Below are 20,846 nucleotides of genomic sequence, written 5' to 3'. Positions count from 1 at the left end.
TTCTTACCTTCCGCGAGTGACAGATGCTGCGCCTTTCCTTTCCTGTACACGAATTACAGAGCGCCGGTGAACTTAGACGCGCTCGTCATGGAAGTCAAGGACAGTTTACTGCGGGCGAACGGCGCAGAAGACTAGAGAAATTAACTTCTGATCCCGAGGTAGACACTGCTTTTCGCTACGTATATCCAGGCATAGCAGAGCTAAGCCATCTTTCATTTTTTTTTAATGATGAAGACAGAGATACAACGTGCATGCTGCATCTTAGTGATATTTGGTCGGCTGCTTGAAGGATCTTGCAGGAACATTTTCTTGAACATATCAGCATTCTTTTTTATTCACAGGCCGAAAAAATTATTGTAGGCCTACCTATGTCACGTGAGTGAAGGTGTCATCATTCGGGAGGATTATCATTAGGACCAACGAGGACCTTTACCAATCGCGTGCCTGCGAGTATGGCCTCACATTTAAATTTGTTTTGATGTATATTCTTTGGTGTTGCACGAACGTTCTACACAAAATCTGTTTTTCCCTGGACGAACGAAAAACGGCTGGCTACAAGTAGCTTGAAAAAGAAATGCTAAAACCGGTATTCTACTATCTTATAGCTTTAATGGCAATGTGAGAGCATTGCTTATCACTCAGAACGTCATTGAGTTATGCTGCTGAGTTAAGTGATACAGTGAAATATTTCTGACTTCAATCTACAAAGAACCAAAGTAATACTATGTTGTTCAACCTTAATTCGACATAAACCGACCTTATTTTCTCTTAATCAATCTTTATGCATTGTTTTCAAATTAATGCAAAACATTTATTCTCTAATGAAAGTAAACATGTCGTGCTGCACTGTTGTTTAATGCATTCCATCATTGTTCTAACCTAATCTACTCTAGTCCACTCTTAGTTCAATCCAGTTTAACATTTTTTGATCTTAATTTGCGCTAATTAAAATTATTTTATCGTTCGTACAACTCGGGGGAAACTCATCCTTCTTAGTTAATTCATCTTTAATCAAACTGAATTAAATGCAACCCATTCTCAATTCGTGTGCCACATTTTCGCCAGAGCATTCTGACACTCGTTCAACAATCCAATAAGATCGTCGTATAAACCATTGGTTTATGTCTTGCTGTAAGCACTGTCGACATTTGTTTTGCACGCAGATCTGCTTCGCCCGGCGGCCTCGATTGTTGACGTCACGACGGGAGCACTGCGGCTTCGTTTATCTAGGTGGTGTTGGCCCTGCGTAGAACGCTGCGTTACAAAGTGTAAATCTCTTATCTGCTCCGCGAAATGCTTGGCTTTGTACGACCCCGGCCTTCCCACGATTCTTCTTTCAGCCTGGACGCAGTCCTTTCCCAAACGTAACGTAACAGTGAGCGACGCCCGGTAGCGTTCGTCTCGCGTTCCCTCACGAAAACTAAGGAGCGCGATGCGCAAATAGAAAAGGAAGCGTTAACCCTGACTTCGGCTGTCGAAAGATTCGACGAATACCTCAGAGGTCTGGACGTAGGCTTTGAAGCGGACCATAAGCCACTTGTTTCCTTACTAGGAAAAATGCCCGTTGATATTGTCCCGCCAATAATTCAGCGGCTCAGACTGCGGCTCAGATTGCGGCTCATGCGCTATCGTTTTGAGATAGTCTATGTTCCGGAAAAACACATGGTCACTGCGGACGCTCTATCGCGAGCGCCAATCACCAGAGGCATGCGAATCCTATGCAAAGTCGCGCATTGAGGGACTTGAAACCGGTGATAATTTTTTTGTAAAGAGAGAGAAAGGCTCAAGAAACTGATGCAGTTTGCAAAGCCCTCCGATTGTTGTGTCGCCAAGGCTGGCCAGAAAAACCGAGGCTTCCTTCCCATTTCGTCCATTGGTGGCAAGAGCGCGCCTTTATCGGCAACCAGCAAGAAGTGCGCTGTGTCCATCGCCACGCCGTAACACATATCCTAGCGAGAAGAGCAAATACTTATAGGGCGGCTTTTTAGGGCGTTTTTAGGCCACCTGCATGAGTTTACAGGGATCATATTGCACGCTCTGTCGAAGCTCTGCGTTACGTGTGTCAGATAACTGGGCTACACCCAGAGCGCCTGGGCAAGGACGTTATCTGTCACACGCCTATCTGTAAGGCTGCTGAACATGCTCGGTCGTTTATCGCCAAGAAAAGCGGCTAACAGCAGCATTTATGAGTGACGCTGCGGAGCATTTACAGCGCTACCTATGCAGTGCAGGTTCCCTATAGTTGAAGGCAACGAGTTGCTTTTAAAAGACTCGTAGTGCCTGAGTCCCTCAGAAAAGAAGCGCTAAAAAAGTTGCACGACGGGCATCAAGGCATTTACAGAAGCCGAGCTATTGCTAAAGACTTGATTTGGTGGCCAGGCCTTAGCGAACAACATGCGCAGCCGGTGAAAGAATGCGAAACTTGCGCGCAATGTGCTGTTCATAATTCAGAACCGTTGATACCCACTGCTACTCAGAATTTTGCATGGGAGAGAGTTGGTGTTGACTTGTGTGTTATCCACCATCGCCACCATTTGGTGCTGGTCGATTATCTGCACGGCTACGCGGAAATTGCGCTGCTCCCATTAACTACAGCTGAAACCGTTACAGAAAGGATGAAGAGCTTTTTTGCTCGTCATGGCATCCCGGAGATGGTAGTGACAGATAATGGACAACAATTTTCATGCACTGAGTTTGAACGTTTTGCTGTTGAATATGGTTTCAGTCATGTGACTGTAAGCCCAAGACACCCGCAAGACACCAGTCTTTCGCTCTGGGCTTGCACACGGGCCTCGCTGCTTGACGATGCGTCTCCGCTCCTTTGGATGCTCAAGCTGATAGCGGCCGGACGCCGCTACGACAACCCGAACCCAGTGCACGGTGGCTATTAAGGCGAAGGCCTTTACTGCCTCAGGCTGTCGGGGACAAAGTGTGCCCCGCTTTTGCGGCTTTCTGACTGGCCGAGGCGGGATGCGTCCCTGCCATCTGCAATGCCACACTTGAACGCGCCCCAAGCAACGCCCCGCGACAGAAGCGATGGTGCGCGGTCCAAACTCACACTTGCTGGAGAAGGTGTGATAGATACTGCGCCTTCTTTTTCCTGTAAAGCAATATTGTCACGTAGTGGTGACAAGGCTGTCGACGCCATAGGAAGACTCAGGCTTGATGGTACTGAAATTAACTCGTTATTTGGGCTGACTTGCGCCCGCAAAAGAACTAAGCAACTCGGCGGCGGCGATAGCAACAAATGTGCTCGTCGATCGTCGAACAAAGAATGCCCGTCGCACTCGTCAACGCTCAATTTAAAGGCTGCTCAGAAAAACCTAGATTACATCGCAAACAGCTACCAGCACGGGCTGGAACATTGTGGAAAGACACCCGAGTGGTCGGAACCTTCGAGATAGATCTCGGTGCATCTTGGGCTACAATGAATCTGATAAGGTGTGACTCGCGACATCGAGCATTAACAAACAAAGAATAGGGAACTGATACGCGATCCAGAATCCGAGTGATAAGGCTGCGTGCCGGCGTCTGTTAAAAAACAACAAATACAGATTTGAAGGTTCCGCGGCAATATAATTATGTGCATCACTGCAACGAATACCGACAAGAGGCTAACGATGGGAGGCAAATTATAAGATAGGAAGGGTAGGCTTTCGCCATTCTCCTCTTAAGGGACATCTTAGAAACCCTCTAATTTTTTACTGCGTATGGCCTGCAGCGCCATCGTGGCGCGTATTTTTACCTCGCCCACCTGGTTCTCGACCTTGTCCCTGTCGGCTCCCCCTTGTAAAGGCAAAGCCCACTGTTCCCATTCCGATGTCTCTGCGGCGTCTAATCCTGCATCTGTGCCAGCTAAGGAGCCCGCCGATCAGCATGGACAGCTGGACATAGGCGCTGTCTCAGTCGGCTGGAGGCACACGATTGTTGCCCGCGTCCAGCCCATGGTGGCTGGTCGCACCGTCCCTGCCTCGGAGCCAGCTGAGGGGCCCTCCTGGTGGCATATACAGTTAGATGTTCACGGCGTCGCAGTCGGCGCGAGGCACGTGATCGTTGACTCCATCCAGCTCATTGTGGATAGTCGCACCATCCCTGCCTCGGTGCCAGCTGAGGTGCCCGCCGGTGGGCATGGACATCTGGACGTTTACGGCGTCGCACTAGGCGGGAGGCACGGGATCGTTGCTCGCTTCCAGCTCATGGTGGCTGGTCGCACCGTGCCTAACTCGGTGCCAGCTGAGGAGCCCGCCGGTCGGCATGGACAGCTGGACTGAGCCAACATCGCAGTCGGCGGGAGGCACACCACCACCGTTGACCGCAGCCAGCCCATGATGGCTGGTCGCACCATCATCGCGAAAGCCACTTCTTGAAGATGGTTCGACTCCTGTGTCCAGCCACCGATCCGGCGGCTGATCCCGCTGATTGACCAATCAGATTACTCGAGGTCACGTGATATAGCGACACTTCGACAACGACGAAAACTCGCAATACGGGCCCAGGGCGAATGAATTTGGGTTCATTCGTGCCGACAGCGAGCGCCTGCGTTGTGGTTGCTAGGTGACCGCTTCGCTCAGGACGGTCAATGCGAGGAGTGATCACGTGCTCTTTAATTTGGCGGAATGTGCGGCCAATTCTAAACACGGAGGCCACCTTGATGGCGGCCGCTGGACCGCTCCCTTCCCACTGTGCCCAGCGGGAGAACCAACCCGAAGCCAACTTTCCGGGCTTCGGTTGAAACTGACCATGAATGGGCCGTGTGGAGGATATAGTTTATCTTGAACCGGCATTTGCTTACAAATATAATACCTGTCGGTCTACTGCCTTAGCGGGTTGAATAAAGGCCTATCCTGAGTGGGTACAAACCCTTTGCTGTGAACTGCGATTCAATATTACGTCACTTATCTTTTCACCGAAAACAAAAATTAGTTGTATTCTAACTCTGGTTAATCCTAGTTGAATTGCGATAGCAACGGCATAAGCTTCTTTTACCTGCTACATAATTCTCCTATTACGCCCTATCAGTGTAAGGTGCTACACTATTGCGGACACTTAAGCTCATCCTTTAAGAGTATGACGCGAGAGCGTAAGCTTCCAGCCTTCTTTTTTTGCGTGTCCTCCTCCTCAGCTGTTCAAGGTCAAGCATGTCCTCCTCGGGCCTACGCGACGGCTCGAAACCTGGCGCAGTATTGCTATCGTAATAAAACGCCGATGTGTTCGCTTGCGGCTACGTAGTATTTCGATGAGAACTGCCCTGCACCGCACTTTTTAATGCGACAGTATTAAAGGTCCATTTCTCAATACCTTGCGTTGCAATATCACCCAGACGTCTTAATGTCCTTCGAGCAATGTGGCAACGCAGCGAGCGGTGCAACAGGAACGCGCAAGTCGAAAGATAAATCCTAAGGAACAGACACCATCGCACTGATATTTCCATTTGGTCGTCGTGGCATAATCTATTGACTGCTTTCAATGTTTCAGATGCTGCAAAGAAGAAGAATCCTAACATTTTGAACTACACCGAATTCTACAACAGTGCCTTAGACCATATCGACCTGATGTCTGAGTACTAACGGTGGCATGTCTCCCGGCAAGCACACCAAGTAAATTATTTTCGGCATTTTTACACATATAAAACTTTTTTCTTGATATCATTATATACTGCAGGTAGTTTTTGAGGTCCTTGGAAAACAAAGACGTTATAAGTAGGGTGACATGGACAAAAAAAAAAAGAACAAAAAAAAGACAGCCATTAAGGGCCACCTGTTGCTTTCAGATTTTGCGCCTGAAAACATTCAGCACTTGTTACATAAAGGCCCAAATGATGCTCTGTCAGAGAGGACAACTAAAAATGAATCACTCATATTACCTTGGAGAACGACTAAACAGTGACCATGATCCGTGTGTTGCCGGTAAAGCAAATAAAGAAACGAAAATTATGTGTGGCTCGGGCTAACAATGTCCAAAAGCGTATAAATATTTTGGGCTCAAATTTTCGCATGGTGTTACAATTCCGCCTAACAGGTTCATACTTTCCTGTAGGTTTTTGTACTGCCGGTGCCCTTTTAAACTGAGCATCGTAGCCAAGAAATCCATCTTACAGCGAGTTTCGGAACAGCAGATGATATTAAACGCAAGGGTAAGCACACTAATAGATCTGGAACATCATGTACTCGTTCGCAGAGACAGCTGTACTAAGTTATGGTAAAACCCGGCTAGGCCTGCTTTAGTCTAGGCACGCGGCGTTCTTTTCACGTTCCTCTCGCTAACTGTTCCCGCACGCTAAAATGAACGAGATTCTGCACGATTATAGGCACGCTTCCTGATAGGCACGCTTCTCTTCTCTATCATGTTGCGACGTGGAGAAAGGCCACAGTGGACTTTTTCCGCATATTTCTTGAATCAAATCTGGTCAGGGAGGACGTTAGGCCGGTGGTCCTTGGAATCGAAGTAGGGAAAGGAGGCTGAGCAGGGGGGGCAGGAGGTAAAACTATCACCTTCACCTCACCTTAGAAGAGGACAGAAAGCATGGAAGTTATGAAGAGAAAGGTTCACTACGCTAGGTAGAGGCGGTCGTAGCGTGGCACTTAGATTTGACCTTCAGGTGACCTTGACCTAAAAAATGTGGGTGTCCACGATTCCGTGGTGTCCACCCAAAAGTATATTGCGCCTTCCTTTCTCCAAAACCTAGCGGAAACGGAGAGACAGCCCTCTGTTGTGCGATGTCCGCGCACATTAAAGGCCCTCTGGTGGCCGAAATTACTCCGTAGCCCTTCACTACGGGAACTCTTTCACACTTTCCGCTTTCATTTCCACCTTCCTCCCTTCCTTCAAGTCTGGCAGATACTGCGCCTGTCCTTCCTTATAAACCAATGTATAATTTACAAGCGAAAAAAAAAAAACGAAAACGACCTTGACCTGTTTATGTGTAGGTGTCCACCATTCCGTGGTGTCCATCTAAAAGTAGATTACGCCTTCCTTTCCCCACAACCTAAGAAAAATCATAAAATAAAAACCCGCGGATTGAAAAGGCGGTGTTACAGAGGCTATCGCTGCAACACTCACAGCTTTCGCTCTGTCACTAGGTTCAAGCAATGCTTTACCCTCACATTATTTATATATTCATTTTTGCAATACTTCTAACTCTTTCATCCTCCACAGAGGAGCCTGCTGAACCGCGAACTTAGCCACCATGCGCCGGATATTGATTTGTTCTTTCTCAACCTGAACGTTAGACGCTCTCATCTCGTGTCGGACTCCCTCAACGAGGTGAGCAAGCAACTATGTTACCTTCTTTTTGTGCTTTCGACTGAGCACCGTTCACAAAGAATTTTATGAGGCCAGAGAATAACTAGGAACAACACCCATCTTATCGCTGCCTCAGATTGCCCGGAAACAGAGGGATCTGATTAAAAAAAAAACAAAGTTACTTTCGTGGGCGATCCAGGGCTGGACATGGGAAGGCTCACAAAATAGTGGTTTCTGCTGCTTATCAGGCAGATATTCAGCCCTGACTACGGTGGGTGATATATGTGGCTATACGTTAGCACGAATATTACGCGATTAATTCATGCTGCTCACTTACCACTCGTCGTTTCACTGATATTTGCAGCCGTGTTTGTATACAACAACAAAGCAAGGTGCTCCACTTTCAGCACTACACAGCTCGGGAAGCTACTAGAGTACAACCTCAAAGGCGTTATATCCTTTACTGTGCGCAAAGTGGGATGCGTTGTTGAGAAACATGGTCGGTACCGAGTATCGCTTGATTGTTCATCTCGATTGTAGTGCTCGTCTCGTCTTTCTTGCCTGCCTTGTGAATATCATTTAAGCACTATGAACCTTGGTTGCCTGTGCGCTGCCTGGTACAGGCCTATACCTCATCACTAGCAACAAGCTCTCGCGAACTGTAGCTGACTACGTAGAGCGAACTTGTATTCCTTACATTTAGCAACTAATGGGCCTCGCCGTCTATAACTCAATCATTCTGGACCTCCACTTTCCCACGGCGTGCTGCAAGAAACTGCTCAACCCTCCCGTCGTCCCGCACAACATTGAGAATTCATACGTCGGGATGTGCAAGTTCACGATAGATGACCTGGCAGAAGTGATGCTGGTAAGGCTGGTACGGCCGGTCTCATTGCTTCGCTTTTTTTAAAGCTCAAGTTCTTTTTTAATTAAAAAAGAGGGGCAAGGAGTAGGCAGTAAGCCATTTTGGGGCTTGAAGTTGCGCCTGCAACTTGGTCCATACGCGACAAAATTATCTGCCAGCGTTCTCCTCTTCTATCGTGTCTCCCACACCCCATTTCCGTTATAAGCTCTAAGTCTGTTCTTTCCGTTATAAGTCTGGGCTTGTACTGAATATATATGCTTAGAGCTCACTGCAGCCTTTCTGAATTGTTCAGTCGAGCAAACGAAAGCTAGTAAATTAAAACGACAAATCGAAGTTTTAGTCTCCCGTCGAACACTGCTCTAGGTCTTGCAATAAAGGATAGCAGAGACATGACCGGCAAAAACCCAATTGTGAATAGCATATATTTGGGTATAATAGCGATGGTATTTAACGGAAAGATGCCAAAGGTAGAATAAAGGTAGAGTGTTTCGGAGTCTGTCTATGCGGACCCGTCGTTCACAGTGCAGATGAATGTCAAAGGTAGTGGTTTTATACCACATAGAGCCATGAATGGAGTTACCTCATCAAGGTTTTCCCGCTTGCGATTTAAATCGAGCAGTCTGCAAACCATCTGACTATTTATGCACAACGTGAGGATAAAGTCGCATGGTTTGTTCCCGATGCGCAGTGGAATCCAGGTTGATGCATATAGAAGGGCATGTGGCATAAAGACTGCTTCATACGGTCACGTGTTGGTGGCAATGCCGTGGGCACTCAAGAACAGACAGCCGTTGTAGCGCTGAAATCAACACTTTACTGGGCTGACTTGCGCCTGTAAAGTACTGTGCAGCTCTGCGGCAGCGATAGCAGCAAACGCGCTCGCTAGTCGCTAAGAAATCAGGCACTAATTATCAAGTGGTCAGTTGGCATTGTATAGCATATTGAGTTAAAATACTGAAGTGACATTGGCTATAAAAAAAAGGCACCGTGATTGAGGACTCGGGTAATTTTGACCACCTGGGGGTTGTATGACAAGCACTCGCATCTCAAAGCACACGACGTCTTGCGATTTGCCGCCGTCGCAACCGCCTCGTTTATAGAATCGAACCCACGCCTTCGGGATCAGCAGTCACCCTAGCGACTGAGTAATCAACAGCGGTGTCAATGGTTCGTTCTATATGAATTTTAAGCATACCCAGTACAATAGCACTCTTTTTATAAACCAGTACATAAAATGGTTTCCGGCGCAGAAAAGAAAAAAAAAAGCCACGCCCCGCCGATAGCAAGGCGATGAAGAAAAAAATGAGGAAAGCTCGCACTCTCGTGATACCGCGCGACACGCTCGCTCACGAACTGAGCTCGGCGTCTGCCACGTAGATAAGAAGAAGCACCCGGTAAATATTCTTTAGGGCTCATGCAAGGCTTGCGTCTCATCTTCAGCCATCCGGCACCGAACGAAGTCCTCACTGCACACTCAATTCTCGTTCCAGGTCAGTGAAGTCACGCTTCTCTACCTCCTTTCACGGAAACTGGGCGCAGGTGGCTACCGGAAAGGACTTCGACTGCAGGTATAGCGCAACAGTTCTACCATCTGGAACCAAACGCAGCGAACGAGTTCGAAGTACAGCCGCTGCAAAGGGAGCGTCTCTTCTCTATAGGAAGCTGCTGTTCTCTTCCGTATTTCGGCGGCGCAGCACTGGTCGCAAAATTCTGAGATGAAAGCACGTTCGCCTTGGAACCACTTCCTTGAGCTGGCCGCTTACATCGAGGCACTCTTCCTCAAAACAACGGAAGCAGGAGTTTCTCTTCTCTTGGGTGAGCTCAAGCGCGTTCGGGAGTCTCTCCAGACCCAGGCACTCAATCCTGATATTGCTAATGATTGCGATCTTGCAGCGCCCAACATATGCCAACCACCATCTGGCCTCGGTGGCGTCAATGAAGAGGTAGTACGAGGCGGCGAGCTTCCGGCCTTCTCCAGCAACGGTCGCCCTGTTGATGCACCGCGAGCGCTTCTACCATGTGGCCGTGGTGGCGTCAATGAAGAGGACGTAGATAAAGCCGACGTTCCAGTCTTCGTCAAGGGTCGCCATCTTCATGCACCGCGTACGCTGCTGCCACCTGACCGCGGTGACGGTGGCTTCAATGAAGAGGGAGTAAATGGAGGGGAGCTTCTGGCCTTCTTCAGCAAGGGTCGCCCTTTCGATACACTGTATGCGCTTTTACCACGTCACCACGGTGTCATCAATGGAGAGGAAGCACATAACGCCCAGCATCCAGCCTTCAGCAGGGGTCGCCCTACTGATGCACCGCGTGCGCTTCTTTCATCTGTCCGCGGTAGTGTGCGCGAAGAGGGAGTTCATGGCGTGGAGCTTCCTGTCATGTACAGCAAGGGTCGCCCTTTTTACGCACTGCCTGCGCTTCTGCCACCTGGCCGCGGTGGCGTCCATGAAGAGAAAGTGCATAGCGCGGACCTGCTAGCCTTCTTCACCAAGGGTCGCCCTGTTGATGCACCGCGTGCGCTCCTGCCGCATGGCCGCGGAGGCGTCCATAAAGAAGGAGTGCATGGGGCGGAGCTTCCAACCTTCTTCAGCAAGGGTCGCCTTGTTGTTGCACCGCGTGCTCTCCTGCTATCTCACCGCGGTGGCGTCAATGAAGAGGGTGTACATGACGGCGAGCTTCCAGTCGTCTTCAATACAGGTCATGCTGTTGATGCACCGCGTGCGCTTGTGCCATCTGGCCGCAGTGTCGTCAATGAAGAGGAAGTACATGCCGCCGAGCTTCCAGCCTTCTTCAGCCAGGGTCGCCCTGTTCATGCACCGCATGCGTTTCTGCTATCTGACCATGGTGGCGTCAATGGAAAGGTGTATGAAGGCGAGCTTCCAGTCGTTTTCAAAAAGGACCGTGTTGTTGATGCACCGCGTGCGCTTATGCCACCTAGCCGCGGTGGCATCAATGAAGAGGGAGTACATGGCGGCGAGCTTCCAGTCGTCTGCAAGACAGGCCGTGTTGTTGATGCACCGCGTGCGCTTCTGCCACCTGGCCGCGGTGGCGTCCATGAAGAGGAAGTGCATGGCGCGGAGCTTCTAGTCTTCTTCAGCAATGGTCGCCCTGTTGATGCACCGCGTGCGCTTCTGTCATCTGTCCGCGGTGGCGTCCACGAAGAGAGAGTTCATGGAGTGGAGCTTCCAGTCTTGTACAGGAAGGGTCGCCCTTTTTATGCACCGCATGCGCTTCTGCCACCTGCCCGCGGTGGCGTCCATGAAGAGGGAGTGCATGGAGCGGAGCTTCTAGCCTTCTTCAGCAAGGGTCGCCCTGTTGATGCACCACGTGCGCTTCTGCCACCAGGCCGCGGAGGCGTCCATAAAGAGGGAGTGCATGGGGCGGAGCTTCCAGCCTTCTTCAGCAAGGGTCGCCTTGTTGCTGCACTGCGTGCTCTGCTGCCATCTGACCGCAGGGGCGTCAATGAAGTGGGAGTACATGACGGCGAGCTTCCAGTCTTCAATACAGGTCATGCTGTTGATGCACCGCGTGCGCTTGTGCCATCATGCCGCAGTGTCGTCAATGAAGAGGAAGTACATGTCGCCGAGCTTCCAGCCTTCTTCAGCAAGGGTCACCCTATTGATGCACCGCGTGTGCTTCTCCCATCTGACCGCGGTGGCGTCAATGAACAGGTATATGATGAGCTTCCAGTCGACTCCACGGCAGGCCGTGTTGTTGATGCACCGCGTGCGCCTATGCTACCTAGCCGCGGTGGCATCAATGAAGAGGGAGTACATGGCGGCGAGCTTCCAGTCGTCTCCAAGACAGGGCGTGTTGTTGATGCACCGCGTGCGCTTATGCCACCTAGCCGCGGTTTCATCAATGAAGAGGGAGTACATGGCGGCGAGCTTCCAGTCGTCTCCAAGACAGGCCGTGTTGTTGATGCACCGCGTGCGCTTATGCTACCTAGCCGCGGTGGCATCAATGAAGAGGGAGTACATGCCGGCGAGCTTCCAGTCGTCTCCAAGACAGGGCGTGTTGTTGATGCACCGCGTGCGCTTATGCCACCTAGCCGCGGTTTCATCAATGAAGAGGGAGTGCATGGCGGCGAGCTTCCTGTCATCTCCAAGACAGGCCGTGTTGTTGATGCACCGCGTGCGCTTATGCCACCTAGCCGTGGTTTCATCAATGAAGAGGGAGTGCATGGCGGCGAGCTTCCTGTCATCTCCAAGACAGGCCGTGTTGTTGATGCACCGCGTGCGCTTATGCCAACTAGCCGCGGTGGCATCAATAAAGAGGGAGTACATGGCGGCGAGCTTCCAGCCTTTTTCAGCAAGGGCGTCCTGTTGATGCACCGCGTTCGCTTCTGCCACCTGACCGCGGTGGCGTTATTTGAAAGGTATATGTTTGCGAGCTTACTGTCGTATTTAAGACAGGCCATGCTGTTGATGCACCGCGTGCGTTTCTTCCACCTGGCCGTGGTGGCATCAATGAAGAGGGAGTACATGGCGACGGGCTTCCAGCCTTCTCGAACAAGGGAGATACTGTTGATGCACCGCGTGCGCTCCCGCCCTCTGGCCGCGGCAGTCTGAAAGGAGTCCAGGAAGAGCTAGGCGACCAGCCGTTGAATGCTCCACTGAATGACTATCCTTTGATAACTTGACTCCATTTCGACAATGTCAAGAAATGTCTGCTTGAAGGAATACGATGAGGAACTTGGTGATAAGTTTTTGTCTAATTTGTGCATAATCAATATCTGACGTTCCGAGTGTGCTTATATCAAAATGGTCTCGATTACGTCATTGGAATAGAATAGAAACTTTAGGTGCTACAGTCTTCATCCGACAGTCACAGTTGCCACAGTTGCTGTCTGCCACTGGGACATCTCAGTACAGTGTGGGCGCCGGCAGGATGCCTGCCAGCAGTAAAGCCAATATTTATCAACAGCTTTTACCTCTGAAAACTGTATAGAGCTCCATATTCTTTCGATGTCGTTGATAGCTACTGATATTGGTCTTGAATTTGACAAGCAACATTTTCTGCACGGCTATGTGCGAGAAGGAACTCTTCCAGGCAACCTCCTATAGGAGAGGCAGCTTTTGAATGTTTAAAAGTACCCCGCCGGCATGTTATTGGTAATTTGTATTGTATGCAAAAACTCTTAGAACAGCGTTTGATAGGGTAGATGGTGGAACGCACAATACGACAATAATTCATATTATTTCGTCCTAGCGCTCGTCCTGTACCCTGTCTTGTGTTTTTGTTCGCGCTACTATAAGATGTCTGAAGCACTGCACCAACTAGGCCGACAACACATCTTACTGATTCATATTATTGTCCACCGCCTTTTTCTTGAGTTGTGTTATAGTATTAACCCGTGTAAACCTTAAGTAGCATAAATACTAGGCTATTTGCGTTTCTGTGCATCGTTTCCAGAAGCAGCGTTCGTTTTATGGAGATAATTCGCTATCTGCTAAATGGTGAACTGCTTGCCGCGTCGAGAGAAAACCACTACTTTGGCCCTTCACTTCAGGGTGCAGTTTTCCATTAGCCATACGTTTTAGTCTAAATCGGCTACAAGCTCAGTCGATGTCGTTCTAGATGAAGTTCCAAGCAAAGTCTATTTTTATCGGGTAACAATAGGGTCTCTCGAAAACATCATGCAAGAAATGGGGCCATTTCGAACAGGCAGCCCCAATCATTTTTTCTCTCAAGCGAAGGCCAAAGGGTTGCTTTTTGACCTGTGTATTTTGGCTCTGGCGTCAACGCGAAGTTACGCATCACAAGAGAGGGAGAAAAACACTTGAACTCATCCCGCTGATACCTTTTCGCTCTGAAGAAGTTTCTTAAGTGCCGTCTATACCCCTTACCCGTCCCGATTGCTCAGCGGTTAGGTTTCCTGACTACTGAACCGGAAAAGCCGGGTTTAACCATGTCCGCGCCAGCCGCTTTTTTATAGAGGCCGAATGTGAGAGAGTAATGTAATATCCTGTAGGAGCACTCGAGCAGACGACGCTCTGGCGCGTGATTCCTCTGAGCAGCGCCACCTGGCGACAAATAGTAGAAATATTGTCTAAACGAATAAGAACGCATTTAAAGGCCACTGTTCCCGTTGTTTTGTGGCGCAATGCATTAACACCACCCGTCTCTGCACTGATGCCACTGAAACATCTGTGTTGCATTTCTTTTTAATATTTTATTTGCGATTGCCTTCACTTTAATTATTTCCTGCCTTCAGTGAGTGTATGTTACTTTTAGGTTGCGTTCACAGATACCTTTCAGTAACAATTGGTATGGCAACGGTTACACTAAACAATTACCTTCCCCGTAATTATTTCCTGCCTTTAGTGAGTGTATGTTACCTTTCGGTTGCGTTCAGAGACAATCTTTCAGCAATAATCGTCGCTTACAGTGAGTATGTTACCTTTAGGTGGCGTTCAGAGAGACCTTTCAGCAACAATCGCCGTTTATCTAGCTGAGAGCGTCTTCTGCTCCAGTGCGCCTACGGGATATGGTTTGGAAATACGCGGCAGAGACAGGGAGGTCACATTTGGATGTCGGTACCTGCCTCACGTGCAAACTCCCAGAGGGATAGCAGCTTGAGTCGCGCCCGTGCGTCGTTGCTCGGTGTAGTCCAAGCACTGAAGTGGTGAAATGGCTTGGAAGGTATTTTCTTTTGATAACCAGGGCAGTCCTGCAACACGTGTTTTCTGGGCGAAATGTAGGACAGTTGTGTACTGTACGATATCAGTTCACGTCAAAGAACTCCAGCTGGTCGAATTTACCTGAAGCCCTCCACTGATACGGCGTCCCTCATAGCCAGAGCCGCACCCCGTCATTGTGGCGCAGTGGTTAAGGCGCTCGACTGCTGTAAGCAAGTATGCGGAATCGAATCCCGACCGCGGTGGCCGCTTTTCGATGTAAGCGAAAAGAAAGGTGCTCGTGTACTGTGCGATGTCAGTGCACACCAGGTGGTCGACATTTCTGGAGATTTTCACTACGGCGTCTTTGAGTGGAATTGCGACTTTAAATCTCATAAACGATCTAAACCGATGAGTCGTAGCCAGGGGTGCTGTGGGGCATCATTAAAGCTCATGAACCGAACTAAACTATACCGTAAAAAAGCAAGCAAAGTGGCTTGAAGACTTTGGACCAAAAGGCGCACATAGTTATAAGCAACTAGTTATAAAGTCATGCGTCATGCCATTAAATCGAGGTGTTGTATAGTTTATCTGTGCCTTAGGAGAGAGTGTGCCATATGCCTGAACAATGTTCCAAGTCTCGAAATTTTCTGGTCAATGAAGCAAAAAAAAAAAAAAGAACGCAAATAAAAGATCAAACTTTAGCGTGCACTAAAGAGGACAAAACAGATCAGCCTAGGAGCTTGCCTGGCCTTCTTCGCTGTGGCTACAGGAAGAGTGTAGGTTTCATCGACATCAAACAATGGCCTCTTTTTCTAAAGCAGGAATGCATTCGACGGATACATTTCTACCTTCTTCTGTCCTTCCGTTCGTCCGTCCGTCTACACAGGGAAGAAATAACTATTTCAAATGGACGATATAAATTCAGGAACAAGTCAACAACAAACTCCTTAAAAATATCTACTAATGCTTGCACATTAATTAAGATAGGTGTAATGAATGTTCGATGTGAAAGGGACGGACAGAGTAATACAAACACGGTCAACTCTTAAGCAAACATTTTTTTAAAAAAGGCGTCATAGGAGAGAGAAATTTTATTATTGAATGAATGCTTTATATCCTCTCGGTATGACCAGAAATAAGCTTCTTGGAAACTTTTTTTTTTTTTTTACATAACTTTTGAATGCATAGGGCACCTTTCTTTATGGCGCGTTCTCAGTTTCTTTAGAGAATGCTCTCGTAGCCTCCTTTCTCGTGCGTGTTCTTTTGTGCGCTAGCATGTGCTTGCAATGGCCGCCTTCTTTTTCTTTGTTTGTGGTTGCATTTTGTGTGTCTGGTTGGCTCGTCACTTGCACAAAATGTCTGCGAGTATGTCTATGCGTATGTTATGACATCTTCGATGCTTGCATCCACCAGGAGAACCTCGCCTAGAACACGGTCACGAATGCATAGTAAAAGAAGTAAGAAACAAATGCTTGAGCTCAGACGCCGATAACAGATGAGGGGTAAATGCGGTATGCGCGCTACGTCATCTCTGCTGCCACGTGGGTGCGGTATAATTAAAAAGTGCACTAAGGCTACTTTAGTGGCATTCTTCTCAGTGCTTTCCTTGCGTATATGGATGACATCAGAACATTGAACAACACGCATGTGTTCCGCAATGAGAAAACCTAGCTGGAGGATGAAGTTGAGGGCACCTTTTTTTTTTCGATGCGCTATTTTGTACTGCAATCTTTTAACTCTGGTGGCCACTCACGGCCGACATGAGCGCAAGAGCCCGTAGTAGCCATGTAACACAGGCGCAAGGAGCCATTCCTCTCATCGTGGCGTGATTCGCTTATGCTGGATGATAGACTGTCCATTTTGTGAAAAATATCCGCTGGTTGTAACTAAAAATTCCCCGGTCAATCATGGTTTGCGCTTACGCAGAGGTGTTGTCAACATCGCCTCAGTTTTTGTTGCCGTAATATGTGTTTGGTTATATTTGCGCACGACTCATATGTCACATGACCTTACGAGAAAAAAACAAGGCGCTATTTCTGTGTACGCCTCCATCTTGTTCACTTTCTGCGTCCTGGACGTCGCTGTGGGTTTGAATGAGCTGCTGGCATACGAAGGCAACGTTCAAGAGGACTTCTGTATGAACTTTCATGTACTGAAAGCTCTAGAAAACTAGCATTTGCATAATTCGTTCTCGCTCTTCCATCTGTTGCGTGCGTTTGAACTATGCAGGCGCGACTGTTTCTTTTTTTCTCTTGAAAGGTATCCGTCGCAGAGTATATAGAAGTAAAAACTCACACACTCAAGTACGGTGGTAAGGACATTCCAGTTACAAGCGAAAATAGAGCAGGTGAGCAATCCATCGTCCCCAAAATTATTGAAAGAGAGAGAGAGAGAGAAAGACAGACAGAGAATCTATAAGGGCAGCTAATCACTGTTGGGAATTCGACGGTATCAGAAGCTGATACCTTTACCTCGAATTTGATCTCCACCTGTGGCAAAAGACGAGTGACACGCCCATGGAGGCGCCTCTCCTTTTATACTTTTCAGCTGCTTTCGATCACTTTTATCACTAAATATTTTTGTTAAGTGAACTGTGACTTTTGTCGCAATTATTGGCTTTCCCACTTTTTTTCGGCGGTCTTTTGGCAGCTATGCGACCAGCGGCACATTTCTTTCCCAGTGGAGGCCCTGCTTGCAATGAACGGCAATGCAATAGAATTACTGCTTAATGGAGGCCACGTGAGGCGCTAAACGTTAAGCCTTAAGCACAGCACTGAGACATGGTAAGAGCGCAATGATGTCAGGATTGAGGATTGGCAGACGAATGTTTGACCGTCCTCGGTCTGCTCGTTCTGGTCTTTCTGTCGCCACGCTAGTACCTCGTCTCATTGTGCTCAAAACTACCAACAGGCTCAGCTGTCTGCATTAAGTGATATACGTATCAAAAACTACCACTAGACGTAAACAACCATGTCATAACTTGTTTTGTGATAAACTGCTTATAGATTTGAAGAGAGAAAAGGGAATCAGCTAACGTACATTTGAATGAACTGGTACACAAACGCACCTTCGAGCGCAGGAAAATTATTGGTGTATAAGCGGCACTACGACTTGCCTCATATGCACAGAATACGTAGACCTGTACGTGGACTTGGTCCTCAACAAGGCCATCGCTCAGCCATTTAAAGCCTTCTATCTGGGATTCCACAGCGTTTGGGCTTCGAATGCGCTCATTGTAAGTAACACAACGAATGAGAAAAATATATTACCTCAGAGCTCATGATTCGTGGTTGCGTTGCGTTGAACGGCAGATGCTTCGCCCTGAAGAAGTGGAAATTCTCGTCTGCGGCTGTCCGAAACTGGATCTGGACGAACTACGAAAAGTCACCGTGTACGACAGCTTTGAATAAGACGAACCAATTATCAGGTAACAACTTCCTCTGAGTTCGTGGGCAAGAACATTACGAAAAGAGATCTAAAAGCCTTGATCCCCTGAAAAACCTAAAAGCCCTTGATCACCTAAAATCTTCTTTTCATCTGCGCGCGATTTTAATTTGGAGCGATTAATAAACGACAATTTACAGCTGCTCTTTGTCTCTTGTGCTTGCTATCTGCCAAACGCGCAAGACGAGCAAGCCCTGTTAATGCTACGATAGTGCTTACTGTGTCGACCATTTTGTTTGGCCTCCGCCTTATACTAGAGCACCTACTCAGTACGTCTAGCAAGCTGTGACAAGATCGCAGACAAGTGCAGCCAATACCTTCAAAAGCGAGGCCCACAGTTCAGGCGCGGATTGATGTGGTGGAAGCCTCCATTATCCGCACGGTCCTTCGCCAAGCCTCAACTGCAATACGCCTTAACAGCGAATATCCACATGCTCTCGTTTGTTCCAGAGAGAGACTCAGCATTACAAGTTGGATAGAGGACATCTCAAAATAGTGCGACGGCTCGTCGCCTGAGCAGTGACCTACAAGGTCACTGCTCAGTGAATATTCCTTCGCCAAGCCTCAATGGCTTGGCGAAGGAATATTCCTTCGCCAAGCCATTGAGGCTTGGGTCCTTCGCCAAGCCTCAACTGCAATACGCCTTAACAGCGTATATCCACATGCTCTCGTTTGTTCCAGAGAGAGACTCAGCATTACAAGTTGGATAGAGGACATCTCAAAATAGTGCGACGGCTCGTCGCCTGAGCAGTGACCTACAAGGTCAGATAAGGAGAGCTCGGACGTCGCAATTGGAGCGCGTTCGTGCAGCCTTCCACAAAGATATGACCATCCAGCGCGACGAAATGAGCTACCTCCACAGCTGACGTGAAACTCGTTGCGCTTCTTGGTGGAAGGTTAAACCTGCCTAATTGTAATCTATACAGGTTGTCCATCAGTGGCTAGTCATCGATAAGCAATGAAAGCACGGCTCCTTCATCACCATTCCTGCAATGATGGAAAAAAGCCTTCCCTGTGCTCCGGCCCGCCATGCTGCTGTCAGCTGGAGCGAATTTCTTTTGCTTTTGAAGAACAAGATAAATAATTGACGAGAATGAAAAAGGAGAAACAATATTTTGTGGGAAATACAGTGGAAATAAATGAATAAAAAGTGGCAGCGGCTTAACCATGCTTGAAACGAAGTTAGAGGAACTTTAGCTCGGTTTTACATGGCTTTTGGGGTGTTAAGCGTTTGATTTTGGATGCTACTCATCGAAACCTTTTCAGCGATATGGCTTGACGTGGTGACGTAAAGTTAGATAATTAATCACAATGAACTAATTATCAGTAAGTAGTGAAGACCCGCAATTGCTGTTTTTAATTATACTCGATATAAGCTATCCGACAATATATGACTTGATTCTGTAGCATTAAGTTAAATTTTCATCACAATTTTATAATTAACTTTAATTATGGCGCGTAATTGACAAAGTGAGTAGTTAGTCATGTGGTCATATATTAGCTTAGCACGGTACATCGTCATGTATGACTTGTTATTTTCATGAAGTGTATACCTTTTTATTGTCATCCATAATGTATTGTGCATTAAATAACTATGTGTGCACTGGTTAAAAATTATTTGAACTAAATAATCGGTCCTCTTTTTTTTTTTGTCGGGATTTGAAGCTGGTCGAAGCATTATGTGCCACGTTATATTAGACAATGTGCAGGAAACTAGCAATAGTGTTGTTCTTTCTAAAAACATTTTCCTATCAAGCAGTGTTCAAACGAAGCGCTTTAGTATATTTATGATCTCGCAAAAGGAGACATGCTTTAATTTTGATTAATCACTGCTTCAAAATGTTCTAAAACCTTCAGTGCTAAGGCTCTGCGAGGTTTCAGTTGTCCATAAACAGCTACATATCTTTGGTGGAAACGAATACTTCTAGTGCGTATTTTTTTTTTTTTTTTTTTTTTGTAAATCCCAGTATTGGGCAGACTACTCATAGGGAGAACAATTCGGTAAACGAAAAGTTTGAAAAAGGTAGTAGTTATCATCGCCTTTAAAAACTGAAGGAGCCCTAAAGCCTACTTCAATGGCTGTTTACAAGTGTTTTCTTGAGCAAACATCTATCGGTGGTGTGTTTCTTTTGCTCAGGGACTTTTGGGACATACTCAAGTCTTTCTACTCCGACGTGCAGAAGCAGTTCCTCCGATTTGCAACGGGCTGCTGCTGTGTACCCGTCGGCGGAATTGGGGAAATGGCTTTCAAGATATCGGCTCAGAACAGTAACACAGAAATGTAATTATAGTCGTCGTATGAAGAAGTGTTATTGTATATTGTTAATGCTAACTTCGTCCGCAAAGAAACTGAATTTCATCATGTGGGATTACTGTGGTAGGGTCGTACGGCTTTTCTTACCAGGCGAATTGCACAACCCATGGAAAGTATATATCTTCCCTTGATCTCGTAGGCTGTGGCATTGTGATTTCTTTCCCTCCTTAAAACGGAGGCAACGCAAATGGAGAAGAATTAACGCAGTCGTTACGGAAGACATAAGCATCTCATAAGTAAACAATTAGTTTTTGTTATTAAGGCGAAAGGCTTTATTGGCCCATACTGTGGTTGGACAAAGTGTGTCCTGCTTTTGCGGCGGCTGTCGCGTGGCGTTCCTTGGCGGGCGTTCGAGTTT

General features: G+C 47.6%; 1 pseudogene; it reads left to right on the top strand.

The window, feature by feature from the left end:
* Positions 1-3,710: 3,710 nt before the first annotated feature.
* LOC146205961 (putative E3 ubiquitin-protein ligase HECTD2) lies at positions 3,711-20,459 on the top strand (annotated as a pseudogene).
* Positions 20,460-20,846: the final 387 nt, after the last annotated feature.

The sequence above is a fragment of the Amblyomma maculatum genome, chromosome 1, assembly GCF_055883805.1.
Source record: "Amblyomma maculatum isolate TAMU_Amacu chromosome 1, ASM5588380v1, whole genome shotgun sequence".
In the NCBI taxonomy this organism is placed as follows: domain Eukaryota; kingdom Metazoa; phylum Arthropoda; class Arachnida; order Ixodida; family Ixodidae; genus Amblyomma; species Amblyomma maculatum.
This window is presented reverse-complemented; position numbering and strand designations above follow the sequence as displayed.